Below are 7,507 nucleotides of genomic sequence, written 5' to 3'. Positions count from 1 at the left end.
CTTCTCCTTTTCTCCCCTTTCTGAAATACTGCTAGCCATTTAACGAACTTTGAATTCTTTGCTAAATGGAACATGTAAAGATGATTCAAACACACTAAGTCACTCTCTTAAAATGTTGTGCACACATCAGGTGAAATTGACTCACTCATAAAGCATTTCTTTATTTCTTTTCAGTTGAGAGTTGAGATAATCTCACTGACAAAACATTTCCTGGGAGTGAGCATCTCAGTGGCACCTTGGCCATTAAACTTTTGTCATTCAGAAGTATTTCCTTTAAAAAAGTCTGTGAGCTATGAATTTAGGTTCAGCATAACCTTCAAACAAGCCACTCAACTGTGTCTGGCTATCTATCTATCTATCTATCTCTAGTTTTCTCATTAAACTAGCTTACATTAGTCTTTTCATACCCCAGAAACCTAACAATACATTTAATTCTCTAAATCCTTATTGAGCAGCTACCTGTGTCCATCAATACTCTCATCCTCCTCTTCATTATCATCCATGAAACTGTGGTTGTGAAGTATATGGATGTTGTGTGTGGAGTATTGATTTCTCAAGAAAAAACACAGCAAGTGAAGTGAAATACAACTGTTTTAACAGGGAGACTTCCTTAAGTATGACACTAGTAACTCTGCTTTCTTTAGAAATTGATTTCTTTTAGAAATCATAATATATGATCATGTCAAAAACACTTTATAAGATGAAGTCAGTGACATCATCTCTTCTAATCATGATTATAAGGTGAGCATAAACATGTAATCCAGGTGTTCCCTGTAAAGCTAATTTTTTAAAAATGCATAATGCTATTTGACTGTTTCAAATTATTTAGATTTCCTAGAAAAGGTTTTTATTTAAAAGGCACAGTATTTTAGCGAGCGCCTATTTTAACCTGCACGGCGCCCACTGCCTCTTCTACCAGCAACTCTTTTTAAAACTCTCCATCCCCTATCAGTTGAGACTGTCAATCAATCACGTGGATTCCCTCTAACTGTATAGTAAGCTTGCAAACCAGGCTGACTTTTCAATGAGCTCCATTCTCTTTGCCCACTGCTTGGTCAGGGGTGAGCACATGACCAAGCAGGCCAATCACAGTTTCTTTTTGGGGGTTAAATATGGGTGTTTGGAGAGGACTTCTCTCCCTTTGAGATCACAAGCATTAAAGGTGATGGTAACTTGGAAGTATTTGATGACTGTCTTCACCACTATATAGGAAAACCCTGCCTGAGCATCAAACTGAAATAGGGGCAGGAGGACACAGACATGGAGAAAAACGGGTTCCTGATGCTTGTTTCTGAACATCTGTATCCCACCATGTCTAAAGTTAATGAGAGCCAGTAAAATGTCTTCTTGCCTCCTTTCTTTTTCATCAAGTTTCATAATGATTCTTTTATTTCTTAATACTCAAAAAGTCCTGGGCAAACAATGTCCAGGAGAAAGAGATTAAAGACAAATCAAGTGCGCAGGTAAAATAGTCAAGTGATTGAGACAAAGATGCTTTCTTTATTTACTTGACTAATTCAATATTTCACCTTGCACTTGGGAACATTCCTATTAGTGAAGATTTCTGAGGTGGTATACTGGTTATTTTTTGTCTTGCTATATAATTGCCCAATCTACATACTTACATATCATAATCTTGAGATGAAAATATTGTATATAACTGAAGAGTCAAGATATAAAAACTGGAAAGTATCTCAATACTGCTTTTAAACGCATAAAAGGGATTTATGATGATGGAAAATTACCAAGGCTCCATATTGAGGAAATTGCAGCCATAAAAACAGTCATGGCTAAATCTCCAGGAAGATTTTCCAGAGTGAAATCTTAAGGAAAATTCCTGGCCCTTTATACATCTATATTATTTCCATTTACTTTAAAAGCAGGATGAAAAAGCAAAGTTATAGAAATAAGATTCCAATAGGAGATTCCCGATGCCATTTTAAACTGTATTTATAAACACTCCCTACTTCTGGAGAGTCATCTTATGCCAGATCACACAACATTAATCAGATATTTCTGAGCACCTATTACATGTCATGTGCTTGTCTAGATACTGAAAATTTCTGCCCACAAAGAGTACAGTGTTGATTTGAAGACAGAAAGATAAACTCTACAGTCCAACTAAATATGTAGCTGGAGTTGAAAAATGACTATCCACAGGATTGTTGAGAAAACGAATTTTAAAACATGTTTTGCTGAATGTTTTATTCTTGGGTCTAAAGATCCAACACTTACAATTGTAATCATCAAAAGGGCCTACATGACTTTAGAAAGATAAAACAATATATCATGTTAAGCCGGGCGTGGTGGCGCACGCTTGTAATCCCCGCGCTTGAGAGGCAGAGACTGGAGGATCGCACAGGTTCGAAGCCAGCCGCGCGCGCTGGCTTAGGAGACCCTGTTTCCAAATAAAAATGTAAAAATAGGTCTGGGAGTGTAGCCCGGAGGTAGAAGGGCTTCCAAGAACCCCAGTAAAGCAAAAACAAAAACAAAAACAAAAAAACATAATATATCATGTTAAAACTCCTTTCTACTTCAGTCAGACACTTCCTTCTTTCCTTCCTTCCTTCCTTCCAGTACTTGGTATTGAACCCAGGGCACACCCTCTGAACTATACCTCCAGCCCTATTTTATTTCTACACCTCCAGCCCTATTTTATTTTTGATAAAGAATGTCTGATAATATTCTTCCCCAAAGCTCATGAAACCTTCTGGAAAAGACTTGGGGTGTGGCAGAAAGAGTGTGGGCTCTGGTGTTCACACCCGCTGTGATGTGAATCTGAGCTTTGCCATCCTCATACCTTCTGAGCATCAGTTTCTTTTGTCCACATCTTGTGGGTTGGCCCAGATGGTTAGAGATAAATTATGAGATGCTTTAGTATTCAATTACGCAGCATACCCTGGCATTCAATAACACAGCTACAATGCTTATTATTATTCTGAGTTGTGTTTTGGCCAGATTTTGCCTTCCCTCTACAAAAATGAGGAAGTTGGCTAGAGCCTGGGTGAGACCACTCCAAATAGCTGGCAACCGATTCGTTGCCACGCATCTCCTATCTACAGTTTAAATTGTGCTATTCCTCATTTTCTCACCCTTTGGCCATCTTGCGGTTTTCCTCTAACCCCAGTTCAAGTTCTTAAAGTCCTTCTTAAGTTGTCCTTCAAGATAGAGGCCACAGTAAGGGCCTGCATACCAAGGAAGGAAAACAAACAGGAACCGCTGTTTTACCTCTTTAAAGAGTAACTCCATATCCCCACTGAGATTCAGGACCTAAAGAAGTAAAAAGTCCAGTTAAATGTGATTTCCAACAGCACTGCACATGTATTTTTTGGTTTAAGTACGTACCAAATGTATTTTATAAGACAATCCTACTTGTATGTTGATGAAGAATAATAAGAGGATAACTACAACTTACCAAAAGAACTCAGATTGAAACAATTTGGGTGGATCCTATTTATCTTTGGGGTAAAATAGTTTTTTAGGGTTTTGTAGCACATACATATTGCAGACTGTACATAATATTTTTCTGGTTTTGCCATTGCATATGTAGCATTTAAAGAATATTTTATACTTTTATTGGTATATTAGCAAGTGACCTGTTCCTGACAGGTGGGTTAAAATATCATTCTCAAAACAGTATAACTAAATGAAGGGAGAGGAAGATTCTTTTTCACTTTTAACTAAAAATTATACTGTAGATAGAAGCCTGCACACAACATGACATGGAATTTCCAAAAGAGAAGTAGTAGTCCTAGATTTGCATACTTTATTTATTAAAAAATTCAAATATAGATGGCTATCAGAGAAAGCAAGTCAAACTCAATACTGATAATTTCCATGTATTATGATTGTTTTCTATGGGCTGCTCTAAATACAACTTCTTGATTATTATACAAATGTTTCTTTGAAAGAGAGATAGTGTTTTTATTCGGATTCTTATCTAGCACTGCAGTCCTTCTTCTAATAATCATTTTAAAAGCTGGAAAAAAAATCACTGAATCGTAGCATAAGAAAAAAGCCAATTGTTCGTTTTCTAGTTGCAATATATGATTGGGATCATTGTTCAACCCTGATATGGCAAGAGCAAAGATAAAAAGAATTGAATGCCATTATATTCTCAAGATTATCCTTCATAAATTCACATTCTATTAGCAAACATCTTTGTCCTCTTAAGAATGGTTGAAAGTACCCAACTTCTGGGAAAGAAGAATAAATGGACATTTGTTTTGCCATTGTGTATATTGCAGAGCATACTGTTCAGAAAATTCACGGAGCTGTCGGAGCCTTGATTGATGGACAGGCATTTGTGCCACTCATAAACGGTAGGTCAGACAAGAATGTTCATCGTCCTTGAAAATGTGAAGGTTTAACCTTCCCACTATTAAGAAAGTACTAAAATGCTTGACATCAAAAGTATTATTTCATGTTTTTCAGCCTAATGGATGGATGTAATTTTATAACTCAGATTGTGTACATGTGCTACCAGAATTTGTCCAATTAATCCCGGAACATCCAATGACATAAACCCACAAGTCACATTTGAGGAATATAATTCTACACGAGTTACCAGAAGCCTAGTAACTGTTACGCGTTGTGCTCAAATACGGGCTTTGGAAAAGAGAACCCTGACTGAGCAGTGAGAAAGTGGAGGCCCGAAGGAGGCAAGTTGGAGAGGAAGCTGGCACATTACTCACTAGTGAATCAGATGTTCCCTGCTCAGGGGCTGAAAATATTCACAGCATAAACCGGGACACAATTCCACATAGGGGAGTGGTGTGCAGGAATGGCTTGGCCAGTTCTCTCTGGGGTCTAAAGTAGAAATCAGATGGCTATGGTAAAAAGGCCAGAGTGGATGGATCTCAGTCTTGTCATGTGGCTCTTATACAAAGAGAGAAAAACCAGCATCCAGGGATAGGGACACTAAGAAGAGAGGTGGAGGGCCCTGAAACCCGGAGTGTGCCAATGAGGTTTGTATTTCCTCCTTGCGACAGCATTTTCACTTAATACTTTTCTTTTTGTCTTTTGTAGTACCAAGTTTGAACCCAGGGGTTTTCTACCTTTGAACTACACTCCTAGCTCTATTTTTGCTAAGCTGCTGAGGGCCTTGCTAAATTACTGAGGCTGGCCTTGAACCTGTGATCCTCCTATCTTAGCCTCCTAGGTACTGGGATTACAGGTATACGCCACAGTGCCCAGCTAATACTAAATTTTATTTTGCTCACAACTTTAGGCTTTTCTTTGAAGTCAGTGTTAACCAGCAGACTCATTGCAGTGTACTGAACTAGGATCTCTTTCTGAAGGTAAATTTTGTCAGTATATGACATTTTCCTTTTCAATCGAAGTAGAAGATAACTGTTAGAAATCAGGAAAATATTGCGAATGGAAGGAACTGCCAAACCTGGCCCTATTTTGCATAGATGAAGATGTCTTGGGCGAACATAATGCAATTATGTTGGAAGAAAAATGAAAAGCATATAAACAGCACTATGTTGAGATCAACATGTCACCAGGAAATAAGGAACCAAACACAGCTCTCTATAAAAGTTTTAATACTTTTAAATGAACAGAGAGTGTCAAGTAAGCCAGTCCCCATGGAAATAGGATGGTGCAGAAAAATAAGAACAGAATCCAATTTCTAAAACTCAGTAAACAGTCTGGGTTTTTTGGGGGAAAAAAAAATCAATAAACCAAAAGGTTAGGACAGCTTAAAAACAACTGTGCTCAGCATTACATTTATTTAACTAGTCAATTGAAAGGAAAATAGTTCAGGGCTGTGTGTGTGTGTGTGTGTGAGTGTGTGAGAGAGAGAGAGAGAGAGAGAGAGAGAGAGAGAGGGAGAGAGAGAGATACAGACAGACAGACACACAGAGAGAGACAGTGTAAAAAGTCACTTTGTCAACTATACGGGTGCTGCTCTTGACTGGGAGTCCCCAGCTCCCACTCCACCCTGCAAGGTTGTGCTGTGAGATATACGCATGTCACTGGAGAAGCACAGAGGGGAGAAGAGCTAACTGTGCAGACAGAGGACAGAGGAGGGGGTCTCCAAGGCAATATGGCCTGAGCTTGGTCTTGCAGTGCAAGCTGGAGCGTCTTGGGTGCAGCTGAGACAGACACAGGCTCTCCTTGCAAGGAGGACTCACAGGCCCCTTCAGGAGAAGGCGCAGGGCTGTCTGGAGCTGCAGAGGCTCGTGGCTGGGCTGGAGCCATGTCTCAGAATATCGGGAAGCCTCACAGGTCCTATGGAGGGCTGTGCATTTTATCTGTAGGTGGGGAGTCACTGGGAGGTTTTGAGCTGGAGAGGGAAACCAGCACATATGTCCCATACGTGACAATGTGGTGAGGGGGTTGGGTGGGAAGGAACTAGAGGCCAGTGGCCTACTAAAAGCCACTGTATCTGTCCAGGTATGAGGATGAGTAACAGCAAAACAAGGACACCCACATCTGTATGTTCATATCTTTAATTCCAGAATGTTCCCAAATCCATCTCTTTGATAAGGGTTGTGTCTACCCAACAGCTACTGCAGATTACATTTTATAAATTTGTTGAATCCTTACCATGTGCCAAGTGCTTAGGATACATCAGTCAACACAAATACTCTGGCTCTTGTGGAACATACTGGCTAGCTGGGACCCAAGACATCAACTAACACACATAAATAAGTCGGTTGAGTAGTGTATTGGAAGTTGGTAAATGTTATTGGGAAACAAAGCAGGGTTAGGGGGATCAAGACTGCCTGGGTTGGGGGGGGCATGTGCAGGAAGAAGTCTGAAAATGGGAAGATGGCTTTCATGGACAGAGTGGAGGGAAGGGAAGACTCAGCCATCTGAACTATGAAAAGATTTTGTGGAGGCATGAAGGACCAAAGTTGGAGGATGCTTGGTGTGTCTGAGGAATGATGATGGAGCCAGTCAGCCTGGACGTTGGTGACCGACAGATGACCCAGAGAGGCAAAGATTCAGAGCTTGTAGGGCCTCGTAGGCCACTGCGAGATGCGGGCTTTTACTGGAGTGGAATGGGGAGTTGACGCAGAGCGTTGAGAGATGACATGAATGAATCACCGTGACCACAGTGAGAGAAGACGGCAGCGGCACGGGGTGGGCAGCCAGGCCAGCTGGCCTTCTGCTAAGGAGGCCATGTGAGTAATGGGAGAAGCCTGAGCCAGGGAGGAAGGGGTGAGTGCTGAGAGGCAGCTGAGTCCTGGTTCTATTCTTTTTTTTTTTTTTTTTTTTTGTGGTACTGGGGTTCCTGGAAGCCCTTCTACCTCCGGGCTACACTCCCAGACCTATTTTTACATTTTTATTTGGAAACAGGGTCTCCTAAGCCAGCGCGTGCGGCTGGCTTCGAACCTGCGTGATCCTCCTGTCTCTGCCTCCCAAGCGCGGGGATTACAAGCGTGCGCCACCACGCCCAGCTGTCCTGGTTCTATTCTAAAGACAGAGCTGGGAGAATTTTCTGATGGAATTGGATAAATGATGTGAGAAAAAGAGATAAGTCAAGACTATGCCA

The sequence above is a fragment of the Muscardinus avellanarius genome (genome assembly GCF_963383645.1).
Source record: "Muscardinus avellanarius genome assembly, chromosome: 9".
NCBI classification, from domain to species: Eukaryota; Metazoa; Chordata; class Mammalia; order Rodentia; family Gliridae; genus Muscardinus; species Muscardinus avellanarius.
Note: the sequence above shows the minus strand (reverse complement) of the source record.